Source organism: Odontesthes bonariensis, chromosome 11, assembly GCF_027942865.1.
Source record: "Odontesthes bonariensis isolate fOdoBon6 chromosome 11, fOdoBon6.hap1, whole genome shotgun sequence".
NCBI classification, from domain to species: domain Eukaryota; kingdom Metazoa; phylum Chordata; class Actinopteri; order Atheriniformes; family Atherinopsidae; genus Odontesthes; species Odontesthes bonariensis.
The window spans coordinates 32,152,839-32,168,048 of NC_134516.1; positions in this window are offsets into that span (position 1 = coordinate 32,152,839).

Genomic DNA, 15,210 nt, shown 5'->3' on the forward strand with positions numbered 1-15,210 from the left:
CAGTTCCGCTACAGCCCAACAGAATCTGAGCCAGACCACGGCAAAACATCTCAGCACAAGGTTCCAGTTCAGAGCGGCTTCTGAGGATCTTTCTGGTGAGGCTCCTTTTACTCTGCATGTGTGCTCTCTGTAGCTGCTGGTAGGTGACTGACTTTCTTTGTCTTGCAGATCTGCATATTCTAGAGGCATCGCTGCTGCTACCGCTTGAATAAATGGCTTTAACTTGAATACTTTGTTGCTCCCTCAAATGGCTCCTAGCTGTCTCTGGATCATCCAGTTGTGGGTTGGAGGGGATAGTTGAGGGCCTGACAGGTTGACATGACTTAATCCTATAAATAAGGTGTTGGCATTAACTTAAGGACAGTATCTGCTCAAAGGTGAGCTTGTGAAGGTCTTGACGGCTTCAACTTGGAATGTATTCCCAACTAAAACTGACTGAAAAGCCAACTGCAGCTCTCTGACAGCAGTGGGTAAAGGTGTGGCCTTGAGCTCTATCAGAAGATTCCACTGCTGCATATTGTGCTGAGGGGGAAACCTTTACACTCTGTAGCAATCCTCACCCTACAGCTCTGGGTAAGGGCAGACCCATCAGATGCTGGGGCCATGTGAAACCTGGACAGTAGTTTCTGCAAGTCCATGACCGAGGATGGCTTCATAACTATCTTCCGGGGCTGCAAAGGTCTACTTTGAATAATTGTAAAGACGCTTGTGCTACACAAATCAAAAGATGTGGCAGCTACTTTTAGTGGCTTGGGAACAAAATTTATAGGCTCAATGTTGTCACTTACTCACTACCTGGAAGTAAGTTGGATCAGGTGGTGGGGCAAACATCTAGTGGAGGACCCTGTTCATGACATCTTAAACACAAAGCTGACTTTTTATTAAATACATTACCGTTGCGTCACGGAAACTGAAAGGAGCCTCTCAGCCTCAATAGCAGAGGTGTGGCCAGAAGGTCATCATTGCCTATCAGGACAGTAGCATAGGACCTGCTTGTGAATATTAGCATGTAGGGAAAAATTCAAGCTGAAGAAAAAGGCCTTTTGTGTTGGGTTGTTCAGGAGGTTGACCTGAAGCAGGTACCAGGTGGCCAAAAGGGCTGCATCATCAGTAGCTGCTCAAGCTAAAATTCAGGGATGGGAAGAATTTGTCATCTGTTCCCATTTCTTTGGTTGCATCTATAAAATAACAGTTTGACATGCATGAAATGGCATTTCTGCAGAAAACGGGTGATTCCCTGAGATGCATCTGGACCTTCAGCTGTTCAATGAAGCCTCATCAGAAATGGTCTCCATGGAAGGGTGGCTGCCAAGAAGTCGTTCTTAAGGAGGGGAAACGGGGAGAAAAGGCTGAGCTGTGCCTAATGACACAAGAAGTGGACTGAAAATCAGTGGCAGCAGGTCTGATGGAGGGATGAATCCTCCCCAGAGCCCGGGGAGGGTTAGAGAGTAGTATAGAATACTTTGTGTCAAAAAAAAGATTTATGGGGGGTAATAAAAGTGTGATTTATGAGGGGGGTAATAAAACTGTCATTTGACAGGTGACCTTTTGACCTCCGTATGTCCTGTCACATCAAAGGGTTAGCTCACATCAAAGGGGTAGCTCACATCAAAGGGTTAGCGATAACAAGTGGTCGGTGGTGGGTGTTAGGGGGGTTCAATATGTTTGAGTAGTAACAGTATTGACAATCAAATCAAATTTATCTGTATAACACATTTCGTGTACAAAACAATTCAAAGTACTTCACGTAAAATAAAAACAAATCAAGTAAAGTCTTTCATTGTCAGATACACAGAACAACAGAGTCGGGCACTGAAATTCATGACATAAGTACGCTAACAATAAATAGTCAATATAGATACTATAAAATATACATTTTACGTTAATTACTAGTGCTATACTGAACATATAATACACTTAATAGCCTATGCTAATCTAAGATCTATACTAACCTAGAAACCCAAGATAAAAATACAATATTGTGTAATATTGCATGTTGTAGTGCATTTCAGCAGGGAGTGTAAGAAGCATTAAAATATATAAAAGAATATAAAGAGAAACAAATAAAATAATTTAAATTAATTTAAAAACAAGCAACTGTCCAGATAAATTAAAATATATCGTGCAGATTCCACACATAGACACATGAGAAAAGTAATGTTTTTAACCTGGATTTAAAAATGTCTCCATTTGGAGAGAGTTTAATCTCCACTGGCAGTTTGTTCCACTTGTTTGCAGCATAACAGCTAAATGCTGCTTCTTTGTGTTTTATAAATAAAAAGATGGTAAACTGTCAAGATTTAAAATACTGCGTTCTTGATTGTTTCAAAAAGTATGTAGACAGGCTATAGATAGTTTAAATGCTAATATGTTAAAGTTTACACGAGACAGTCAGACGATTCAAATCGCATTGTGGCAAATCAAGGAGTGAGTTTCCACAGCAGGGGTCCACGGGAACCTTTCAAAATGGGTGGTTTCAGGGTAAGTGATGAATACAGTAAAAAGGCTGAATTTCCACTCTCATCCCGTAAGGTGACTTGGGGGATGTTGGAGGTGTGATAAGAATCCAGCCTGACTTTAAGAACCAATGAGATGACAGGAGGGTGGGGGGTTTTGGTAATGGATAAAAATAAAAATAAAAATGTCTCTATTTGGTGAAAGTTTAATCTCCATTGGCAGTTTGTTCCACTTGTTTGCAGCATAACAGCTAAATGCTGCTTCTCTGTGTCTAGTTTAAATGCTAATATGTTAAAGTTTACACGAGACTGTCAGACGTTTCAAATTGCATTGAGGCAAATCAAGGTGTGAGTTTCCACAGCAGGGGTCCACGGGAACCTGAAAAAAAAAAAAAAAGATTATTCAAGAAAACCCCTGAAACAGGAAGCACAAAGAGATGTTAATGTGACCTCACACCAACAGTATATCTGCATCCGCACCAGACAAGAATAACTCAATAAACTGGCTTATGTTACCCCTCATACTTTATGTTACTTTGCTGCTAAAAGATTTATTTATCTCCAGTTGAGCAGTGTAAAGAACATTTACTCAACATTTAATTAGCTATATTCAATATGATCTGCTGTATTCAATGCAATTTATTATTAATAAAGGTAATCACACACACAGCCAGAGACAAACAACGACAAGTTTTCAGGAGTGCTGACAGTTTTCTATTCTCAGGTAAACTTCATCTCAGGGCAAATACTACCCCAGACAGATTTGTCAGCCTTCTTCAGGTAGGCTACTTCTAAATAGGAGTCTACACACCTATTAACTAACCCGGGGTGAATAAAAGCTTACAAAAAAAAAAAAAAAAAACCTTATACATCCATTGTTGTGCCACAACCCAGAAGTAGATCTCCTAGGGATGTTTAGAGTTGATATTGAGAATGATTTAAGTTTTAAAAAAATAAAAATTTAAAAATAAAAAATAAAAAACAAAGCAGATGTAAAAGAAAAACCCTCCTAACGACATGCAGAGAAATAAACTACAGTCAAAATAAAGTTTTCAAACAGAGTTCGAGCACGCTCCTAAAACACCTGAGCACCAAGTTACCCACAAAGTGATCAGAACTGATCAGAAGTGTAAAGAGATAGATGTTCCAGGCAACTACAGGCTTAGAAAAAATTATTTGGAGATAACGGTAAGTCACTCGTCTAGCAGAGTCAGGTTCTCAGCAGTCATCCTGAGAACTACCAATGTCTGCTTCTAGCTTTTATTCTGAGATCTTGTGAATTTCCAGTTAAACATTTATATCAGATATGTGTAACAGATAGTTAGATGTCCAAGTCACATCCTGCATTTACTGTTACAAAGTTAACTCAAATGTGAACTAAATCTTCAACCTTTTAGGCGTGCAATGCAATTGTCCAACCAGGAACTGTAGAAAATAACCCAGCTTTATGGTGAATTACACCTAAGCGGCACCAGTGTAAAGTATAAGCTTCAATAAGCCAATTCACATATATTACTGCTAAAATAATGTTAATATTGCAACATTCCAAAATAATGGACCTGAATCCGACTTAACGCCTGATTGTAGCATTAGGAGATAACCTAACTGTACTTAAGATGTTAACCAGCAAACAAGGCCCGAGTTCATTCAGCCTTAAAGACTTTCAGACTCTGCTTATCTCCAGTTGAGCAGTGTAAAGAACATTCACGCAACATTTAATTAGCTATATTCAATATGATCTGCTGTATTCAATGCAATTTATTATTAATAAAGGTAATCACACACACACAGCCAGAGACAAACAACGACAAGTTTTCAGGAGTGCTGACAGTTTTCTATTCTCAGGTAAACTTCATCTCAGGGCAAATACTAAACCAGACAGATTTGTCAGCCTTCTTCAGGTAGGCTACTTCTAAATAGGAGTCTACACACCTATTAACTAACCAGGGGTGAATAAAAGCTTACAAAAAAAATAAATAAATAAATAAATAAATAAATAAAAAAAATAAACCCTTACTGATTCTACCTTTTATTCTGAGATCTTGTGAATTTCCAGTTAAACATTTATATCAGATATGTGTAACAGATAGTTAGATGTACAAGTCACATCCTGCATTTACTGTTACAAAGTTAACTCAAATGTGAACTAAATCTTCATGGCAGCAAAAGACTCCAGCGCGCACACACACAGAAAAGTAGTCAAGAGTTATCTTTCCACAAAACCTTTTAGGTGTGCAGTCCAAACAGGAACTGTAGAAAATAACCCAACTTTATGGTGAATTACACCTAAGCGGCACCAGTGTAAAGTATTTTTACAAGTATAATGCTGCACTGTACAAACATGTTTAGTGCGATAAGTCAAAGGTGAAAGTGTATAACAATAGACTCTGCTCTTCAAAAGCTTCAATAAACCAATTCACACATTCCCGATAAAATAATGTTAATATTGCAACATTCCAAAATAATGGACCTGAATCCGGCTTAATGTCTGATTGTAGTATTAGGAGATAACCTAACTGTACTTAAGATGTTAACCAGCAAACAAGGCCCGAGTTCATTCAGCCTTAAAGACTTCAGACTCAGCTTAATCCATCCTTTATTTGAAATCAAAACACGATAACCTCAACTGAGATGGCTTTGTTGTAAGATTCAAACACAAACAGTTGTTCGATTTGATGTGTAAATACTGGAACAAATGAGCATGCAAAGAACACATATTGATCTCCTGGAGACTCAGGATTAAATATAATAAAAAATGATCAAAGTCTAATCTTTCTTGAATTGTTTAAAACATTGGTTACTGCTTCAGCTCCGTTTTGTGTTGTTTTTCTGATAGTTTAAGCCCCAAGAAAGAATTGATTAAGCTGAAATTAAAACTCCATGCTTTAGTTTTGCATAAAGACCTTAGAAATGTACACTTTATGCCCACCAAACTCTTGTATGCTCTTAGATTTTACATGAATGTAACCTTAAAACCAATACTAATATTATTCTTAAGCTTGATTTGTAAAATATTTTGAACATGAACAACTTTTCTTGTCTCCCCAGCAAGTATCAACCATAAACCCCCCTCTGTCTTCCCTCACTGACCACTGAAGACAGGCAACACAGGCCACTCTGTAAAATCAATATTTTACAAACAATGAAAACCAGAAATATATACGTAGCCTAGGTGTCTCATGCAACAGCAGTAAAGGTGATATTTAAAAAGCGAAACGTTATTTCATTTAACTAAAAGAGGGCAGGAGGGTTAAATTAACCACACAATATTAAATATTCTGCATCCAATGATTAATTTCTCACATCTTTGAATTACTACTCTTGCGAACATTTCATGACACAGAAAATGTATCCTAAATTGTATATCCAACCAACATGAAAATTCCATACACTGCAGACGATGGCAGCAATAACCAGTGTTTCAATCTTATTCTACTTTTTATTACCATTACCATTATTTTATAACCAAAGAAAAACTATGCCTTTCATCAAATTTAAAAACTAGACTGGATACAAATGAGCACGTTCACCAAATGCAGTCTAAAACAGCAATCAAAGAGACGATAGATTAATTTCAGAAGTTGGGTATATAGGGAGACTTTCCAATAAAGAATATCAATTTGCTATCTGGAGGGACCAACATTGGATATAAATCAGTTAATTTACATGTTGAGGGTCGACTAAGATAAAAGAATCCTAGTTTTTCCCCCGTTGTTCTTAATTTCTGACCATCCCACACCTGGACTCAAAATAGTGTCACATGATGTGGAAAGTTTGAAATGCAATGAAATTACACGTGCTGCATCGTTACTCGTTATTATAAACGCGCACACACACACACACACACACACATAAAAACGTACATTCATTCATGCACAAACACACCCACACGCATACAAACACGCAAACATGCATATAAAAACACACACAGAGAGATACACAAGCATGCACATAGTTTAAGAAGGGGAAAAGTTGTAGAGAAAAAAAAGCACAAGCAGGAAAGAGAGGGGAGGGATGCTTTAAATGGAGAGGGGACATGCTTGATCTGTTTGTTCACAAAGAGTTAAGCCCAATGTTTTCAGGTGTTCTAATCACTTTTTGTTTTTACATGACACTTGTATTTGTATGTGGCCTACTGGCCATGAGATTTTTTTAACAAGTTGAAAGAAAATGACAAGGATGAAAAGAAAATGTGTAATGTGTGAAGTGATGGGAGATGCTTTAAAGGGGGAAGGGGCATACATGCCAATACATATTCTTTTGTTCAAAAGAGTTGAGCGCAATGTTTAAAGGTGCTCTTGTACATTCCGCTGTACTGCTGTTACAGCCAAACACTTTGAATAATATAAACAATTTGATTTTCAAACTTTCAACTGATTTCTTTAATAACTGCACTACACAATACTTTTACTTTCAGTACTTGAGTAGTAATTTTAAAAATAAACTACTTGCAATACTTAAGTACAAAACATGTGTAATACTTTAATACTTCCACTTAAGTACGGTGCTTAAAGAGCACTTCTACTTCTACTCAAGTCACTTTTTTGATAGAGTACTTGTACTTCTACTCAAGTCTGAATCGTTTGTACTTTATGGTTCTAACACTATTCTTTTCCTGAAATAGTTGAAAAGATCGATTCAAATGACTAGTTATTTAGGAAGCTGTAGTTTGGGGTGCTGTTAAACTTTTACAGCGTACTTTTATCGCCCAGCAAAAACATCTAGCGTGTTTCATGAATGATGGACTGACTCTGCGTCAGTAGCCTACTATTAGCCTAAGCTGCGTTAGAGCGCAAAGGTGATCCGTTTAAATGTCAAATGCTATCTTCTTGAAGCCTGCACCTTTAACGGAACATTGTCAACTACATCTACACTAACCCAGTTATCAAAAAGCCCAGGTTTCTTTACACTGTTTCTTGGTAGTCAGTCAAGATCAGCTGTAAATATCCCCACACAGAGCCGTAGTTACACAGCAGCTGAGCAGTTAAAGAAATCTACCCGCAGTCCATGAGGCTGGAACCGGTTTGGAAGAGACATTTATATATATATTTATTTACATAACTACCCAGTAAAACAGTCAGGAGACCATCTTATGTAGGCAGCACTTAATATAGGCTAGAGGAATTACAATGATATGTTTAAAGAAAGAAAAGAAAAAAAATAATACGCACATAATTTACAACTTTGAGGACTGCTGCTATTGCGAACAGCGTCAGCCGTGACATTTTCAGTCTCACCTGCTTTTTTTTTCTGCTGCACCAACCGATCATACGGTCTGGTCTGTAGGTAGTTTAGGGGCCCGCACCGTTTCAGACCGAAAATGTGTGGAGAGCGGGGAGGACCGAAAGAGTTTTCCATGGCACTGCATGCAGGGACAATCTGACCAGGCCTCAGTAGGACTCACATTCTAGTCAGAATGTGAGTCTGATACCGCTCAATAGAGATTTGGGTATGGGGCGTGTTTCAACCGAACCAGGAGAAAAAAATGCCTCTTCGCTCAAGTGGATAGACCTACAACCAATCAGAGCAACGTAGTATGTGACGTAGATTAAGCGACACACACTTGTTGTAGGAAGGACGGCAAAAACATCTTTTCTATCGATAAAAGCCTTTATCGCGTTCCTCTGTTCGTCTTTCAAAATGAATGCAATGTGGAGATCCTGTAGAACAGACTCGATGGCAGAATCTACACACCCTAGCTCTCCAGCGGCAGCCGTGTTCAGCTCTTTAGTGACGTAGTCGATAATGTCCCTGTTGATCATCTGTCCATCATCGTATAAAGCCCGCCCTGGCAATCTGATTGGGTCGACCAATTCTTGGTCGGGCATAATGATTTCCCAACTGAGCAGAGCCAGACCGAACTTCCCGACCAAAACTTTTATGGGCGGGGCTAAGTTTGGCTGGCACCCAGGCTAGCTCTTTGGGGTGAGTAGAGTAAAATCTTCCGTTGGGGGGGGGGGTCTTTGATGTCCTACTGAGGCCTGGTCAGATTGTCCCTGCATGCAGTGCCATGGAAAACTCTTTCGGTCCTCCCCGCTCTCCACACATTTTCGGTCTGAAACGGTGCGGGCCCCTAAACTACCTACAGACCAGACCGTATGATCGGTTGGTGCAGCAGAAAAAAAAAGCAGGTGAGACTGAAAATGTCACGGCTGACGCTGTTCGCAATAGCAGCAGTCCTCAAAGTTGTAAATTATGTGCGTATTATTTTTTTTCTTTTCTTTCTTTAAACATATCATTGTAATTCCTCTAGCCTATATTAAGTGCTGCCTACATAAGATGGTCTCCTGACTGTTTTACTGGGTAGTTATGTAAATAAATATATATATAAATGTCTCTTCCAAACCGGTTCCAGCCTCATGGACTGCGGGTAGATTTCTTTAACTGCTCAGCTGCTGTGTAACTACGGCTCTGTGTGGGGATATTTACAGCTGATCTTGACTGACTACCAAGAAACAGTGTAAAGAAACCTGGGCTTTTTGATAACTGGGTTAGTGTAGATGTAGTTGACAATGTTCCGTTAAAGGTGCAGGCTTCAAGAAGATAGCATTTGACATTTAAACGGATCACCTTTGCGCTCTAACGCAGCTTAGGCTAATAGTAGGCTACTGACGCAGAGTCAGTCCATCATTCATGAAACACGCTAGATGTTTTTGCTGGGCGATAAAAGTACGCTGTAAAAGTTTAACAGCACCCCAAACTACAGCTTCCTAAATAACTAGTCATTTGAATCGATCTTTTCAACTATTTCAGGAAAAGAATAGTGTTAGAACCATAAAGTACAAACGATTCAGACTTGAGTAGAAGTACAAGTACTCTATCAAAAAAGTGACTTGAGTAGAAGTAGAAGTGCTCTTTAAGCACCGTACTTAAGTGGAAGTATTAAAGTATTACACATGTTTTGTACTTAAGTATTGCAAGTAGTTTATTTTTAAAATTACTACTCAAGTACTGAAAGTAAAAGTATTGTGTAGTGCAGTTATTAAAGAAATCAGTTGAAAGTTTGAAAATCAAATTGTTTATATTATTCAAAGTGTTTGGCTGTAACAGCAGTACAGCGGAATGTACAAGAGCACCTTTAAACATTGCGCTCAACTCTTTTGAACAAAAGAATATGTATTGGCATGTATGCCCCTTCCCCCTTTAAAGCATCTCCCATCACTTCACACATTACACATTTTCTTTTCATCCTTGTCATTTTCTTTCAACTTGTTAAAAAAATCTCATGGCCAGTAGGCCACATACAAATACAAGTGTCATGTAAAAACAAAAAGTGATTAGAACACCTGAAAACATTGGGCTTAACTCTTTGTGAACAAACAGATCAAGCATGTCCCCTCTCCATTTAAAGCATCCCTCCCCTCTCTTTCCTGCTTGTGCTTTTTTTTCTCTACAACTTTTCCCCTTCTTAAACTATGTGCATGCTTGTGTATCTCTCTGTGTGTGTTTTTATATGCATGTTTGCGTGTTTGTATGCGTGTGGGTGTGTTTGTGCATGAATGAATGTACGTTTTTATGTGTGTGTGTGTGTGTGTGTGTGCGCGTTTATAATAACGAGTAACGATGCAGCACGTGTAATTTCATTGCATTTCAAACTTTCCACATCATGTGACACTATTTTGAGTCCAGGTGTGGGATGGTCAGAAATTAAGAACAACGGGGGAAAAACTAGGATTCTTTTATCTTAGTCGACCCTCAACATGTAAATTAACTGATTTATATCCAATGTTGGTCCCTCCAGATAGCAAATTGATATTCTTTATTGGAAAGTCTCCCTATATACCCAACTTCTGAAATTAATCTATCGTCTCTTTGATTGCTGTTTTAGACTGCATTTGGTGAACGTGCTCATTTGTATCCAGTCTAGTTTTTAAATTTGATGAAAGGCATAGTTTTTCTTTGGTTATAAAATAATGGTAATGGTAATAAAAAGTAGAATAAGATTGAAACACTGGTTATTGCTGCCATCGTCTGCAGTGTATGGAATTTTCATGTTGGTTGGATATACAATTTAGGATACATTTTCTGTGTCATGAAATGTTCGCAAGAGTAGTAATTCAAAGATGTGAGAAATTAATCATTGGATGCAGAATATTTAATATTGTGTGGTTAATTTAACCCTCCTGCCCTCTTTTAGTTAAATGAAATAACGTTTCGCTTTTTAAATATCACCTTTACTGCTGTTGCATGAGACACCTAGGCTACGTATATATTTCTGGTTTTCATTGTTTGTAAAATATTGATTTTACAGAGTGGCCTGTGTTGCCTGTCTTCAGTGGTCAGTGAGGGAAGACAGAGGGGGGTTTATGGTTGATACTTGCTGGGGAGACAAGAAAAGTTGTTCATGTTCAAAATATTTTACAAATCAAGCTTAAGAATAATATTAGTATTGGTTTTAAGGTTACATTCATGTAAAATCTAAGAGCATACAAGAGTTTGGTGGGCATAAGTGTACATTTCTAAGGTCTTTATGCAAAACTAAAGCATGGAGTTTTAATTTCAGCTTAATCAATTCTTTCGTGGGGCTTAAACTATCAGAAAAACAACACAAAACGGAGCTGAAGCAGTAACCAATGTTTTAAACAATTCAAGAAAGATTAGACTTTGATCATTTTTTATTATATTTAATCCTGAGTCTCCAGGAGATCAGTATGTTTTCTTTGCATGCTCACTTGTTCCAGTATTTACTAATCAAATCGAACAACTCTCCATGTTTGAATCTTACATCAAAGTCATCTCAGTTGAGGTTATCGTGTTTTGATTTCAAATGAAGGCTGGATTAAGCAGAGTCTGAAGTCTTTAAGGCTGAATGAACTCGGGCCTTGTTTGCTGGTTAACATCTTAAGTACAGTTAGGTTATCTCCTAATACTACAATCAGACATTAAGCCGGATTCAGGTCCATTATTTTGGAACGTTGCAATATTAACATTATTTTATCGGGAATGTGTGAATTGGTTTATTGAAGCTTTTGAAGAGCAGAGTCTATTGTTATACACTTTCACCTTTGACTTATCGCACTAAATATGTTTGTACAGTGCAGCATTATACTTGTAAAAATACTTTACACTGGTGCCGCTTAGGTGTAATTCACCATAAAGTTGGGTTATTTTCTACAGTTCCTGTTTGGACAATTGCACTGCACACCTAAAAGGTTTTGTGGAAAGATAACTCTTGACTACTTTTCTGTGTGTGTGTGCGCGCTGGAGTCTTTTGCTGCCATGAAGATTTAGTTCACATTTGAGTTAACTTTGTAACAGTAAATGCAGGATGTGACTTGTACATCTAACTATCTGTTACACATATCTGATATAAATGTTTAACTGGAAATTCACAAGATCTCAGAATAAAAGGTAGAATCAGTAAGGGTTTATTTTTTTTATTTATTTATTTATTTATTTATTTTTTTTTTTTGTAAGCTTTTATTCACCCCTGGTTAGTTAATAGGTGTGTAGACTCCTATTTAGAAGTAGCCTACCTGAAGAAGGCTGACAAATCTGTCTGGTTTAGTATTTGCCCTGAGATGAAGTTTACCTGAGAATAGAAAACTGTCAGCACTCCTGAAAACTTGTCGTTGTTTGTCTCTGGCTGTGTGTGTGATTACCTTTATTAATAATAAATTGCATTGAATACAGCAGATCATATTGAATATAGCTAATTAAATGTTGCGTGAATGTTCTTTACACTGCTCAACTGGAGATAAGCAGAGTCTGAAAGTCTTTAAGGCTGAATGAACTCGGGCCTTGTTTGCTGGTTAACATCTTAAGTACAGTTAGGTTATCTCCTAATACTACAATCAGACGTTAAGTCGGATTCAGGTCCATTATTTTGGAATGTTGCAATATTAACATTATTTTAGCAGTAATATATGTGAATTGGCTTATTGAAGCTTATACTTTACACTGGTGCCGCTTAGGTGTAATTCACCATAAAGCTGGGTTATTTTCTGCAGTTCCTGGTTGGACAATTGCATTGCACGCCTAAAAGGTTGAAGATTTAGTTCACATTTGAGTTAACTTTGTAACAGTAAATGCAGGATGTGACTTGGACATCTAACTATCTGTTACACATATCTGATATAAATGTTTAACTGGAAATTCACAAGATCTCAGAATAAAAGCTAGAAGCAGACATTGGTAGTTCTCAGGATGACTGCTGAGAACCTGACTCTGCTAGACGAGTGACTTACCGTTATCTCCAAATAATTTTTTCTAAGCCTGTAGTTGCCTGGAACATCTATCTCTTTACACTTCTGATCAGTTCTGATCACTTCGTGGGTAACTTGGTGCTCAGGTGTTTTAGGAGCGTGCTCGAACTCTGTTTGAAAACTTTATTTTGACTGTAGTTTATTTCTCTGCATGTCGTTAGGAGGGTTTTTCTTTTACATCTGCTTTGTTTTTTATTTTTTATTTTTAAATTTTTATTTTTTTAAAACTTAAATCATTCTCAATATCAACTCTAAACATCCCTAGGAGATCTACTTCTGGGTTGTGGCACAACAATGGATGTATAAGGTTTTTTTTTTTTTTTTTGTAAGCTTTTATTCACCCCGGGTTAGTTAATAGGTGTGTAGACTCCTATTTAGAAGTAGCCTACCTGAAGAAGGCTGACAAATCTGTCTGGGGTAGTATTTGCCCTGAGATGAAGTTTACCTGAGAATAGAAAACTGTCAGCACTCCTGAAAACTTGTCGTTGTTTGTCTCTGGCTGTGTGTGTGATTACCTTTATTAATAATAAATTGCATTGAATACAGCAGATCATATTGAATATAGCTAATTAAATGTTGAGTAAATGTTCTTTACACTGCTCAACTGGAGATAAATAAATCTTTTAGCAGCAAAGTAACATAAAGTATGAGGGGTAACATAAGCCAGTTTATTGAGTTATTCTTGTCTGGTGCGGATGCAGATATACTGTTGGTGTGAGGTTACATTAACAACTCGTTGTGCTTCCTGTTTCAAGGGTTTTCTTGAATAATCTTTTTTTTTTCAGGTTCCCGTGGACCCCTGCTGTGGAAACTCACACCTTGATTTGCCACAATGCGATTTGAAACGTCTGACTGTCTCGTGTAAACTTTAACATATTAGCATTTAAACTATCTACAGCCTGTCTACATACTTTTTGAAACAATCAAGAACGCAGTATTTTAAATCTCGACAGTTTACCATCTTTTTATTTATAAAACACAAAGAAGCAGCATTTAGCTGTTATGCTGCAAACAAGTGGAACAAACTGCCAGTGGAGATTAAACTTTCACCAAATAGAGACATTTTTATTTTTATTTTTATCCATTACCAAAACCCCCCACCCTCCTGTCATCTCATTGGTTCTTAAAGTCAGGCTGGATTCTTATCACACCTCCAACATCCCCCAAGTCACCTTACGGGATGAGACTGGAAATTCAGCCTTTTTACTGTATTCATCACTTACCCTGAAACCAACCATTTTGACAGGTTCCCGTGGACCCCTGCTGTGGAAACTCACTCCTTGATTTGCCACAATGCGATTTGAATCGTCTGACTGTCTCGTGTAAACTTTAACATATTAGCATTTAAACTATCTACAGCCTGTCTACATACTTTTTGAAACAATCAAGAACGCAGTATTTTAAATCTTGACAGTTTACCATCTTTTTATTTATAAAACACAAAGAAGCAGCGTTTAGCTGTTATGCTGCAAACAAGTGGAGCAAACTGCCAGAGGAGATTAAACTTTCACCAAATGGAGACATTTTTAAATCCAGGTTAAAAACATTACTTTTCTCATGTGTCTATGTGTGGAATCTGCACGATATATTTTAATTTATCTGGACAGTTGCTTGTTTTTAAATTAATTTAAATTATTTTATTTGTTTCTCTTTATATTCTTTTATATATTTTAATGCTTCTTACACTCCCTGCTGAAATGCACTACAACATGCAATATTACACAATATTGTATTTTTATCTTGGGTTTCTAGGTTAGTATAGGTCTTAGATTAGCATAGGCTATTCAGTGTATTATATGTTCAGTATAGCACTAGTAATTAACGTAAAATGTATATTTTATAGTATCTATATTGACTATTTATTGTTAGCGTACTTATGTCATGAATTTCAGTGCCCGACTCTGTTGTTCTGTGTATCTGACAATGAAAGACTTTACTTGATTTGCTTTTATTTTACGTGAAGTACTTTGAATTGTTTTGTACACGAAATGTGTTATACAAATAAATTTGATTTGATTGTCAATACTGTTACTACTCAAACATATTGAACCCCCCTAACACCCACCCCTAACCCCCACCACCAGCCACTTGTTATCGCTAACCCTTTGATGTGAGCTACCACTTTGATGTGACAGGACATACGGAGGTCAAAAGGTCACCTGTCAAATGACAGTTTTATTACCCCCCTCATAAATCACACTTTTATTACCCCTCCATAAATCTTTTTTTTGACACAAAGTATTCTATACTACTCTCTACCATCTCCTAAACACGGGACTTGTGTTTGACACCAGTCTTTGAACTGCTGTGAGACCGTTGTTTCCTTCATTCGTTTTTCACCTTTTTTTCCAAAACTACTTGGTCGAAAGGTGTAAAACATTAAAAGTACTGGGTTAAAGTTAGAAAAGCATCATGTTTAGGAAATAAAATACACTTTTGGGGGAAAAACTTGGCCAATAAGACCAGGAGCTCCTGACCTGTCTCACACATTTCAGTAAGACCTCGGGAAATTGGACCAAAAAGGTCAAGAAGGTCACCTGTATGGCACA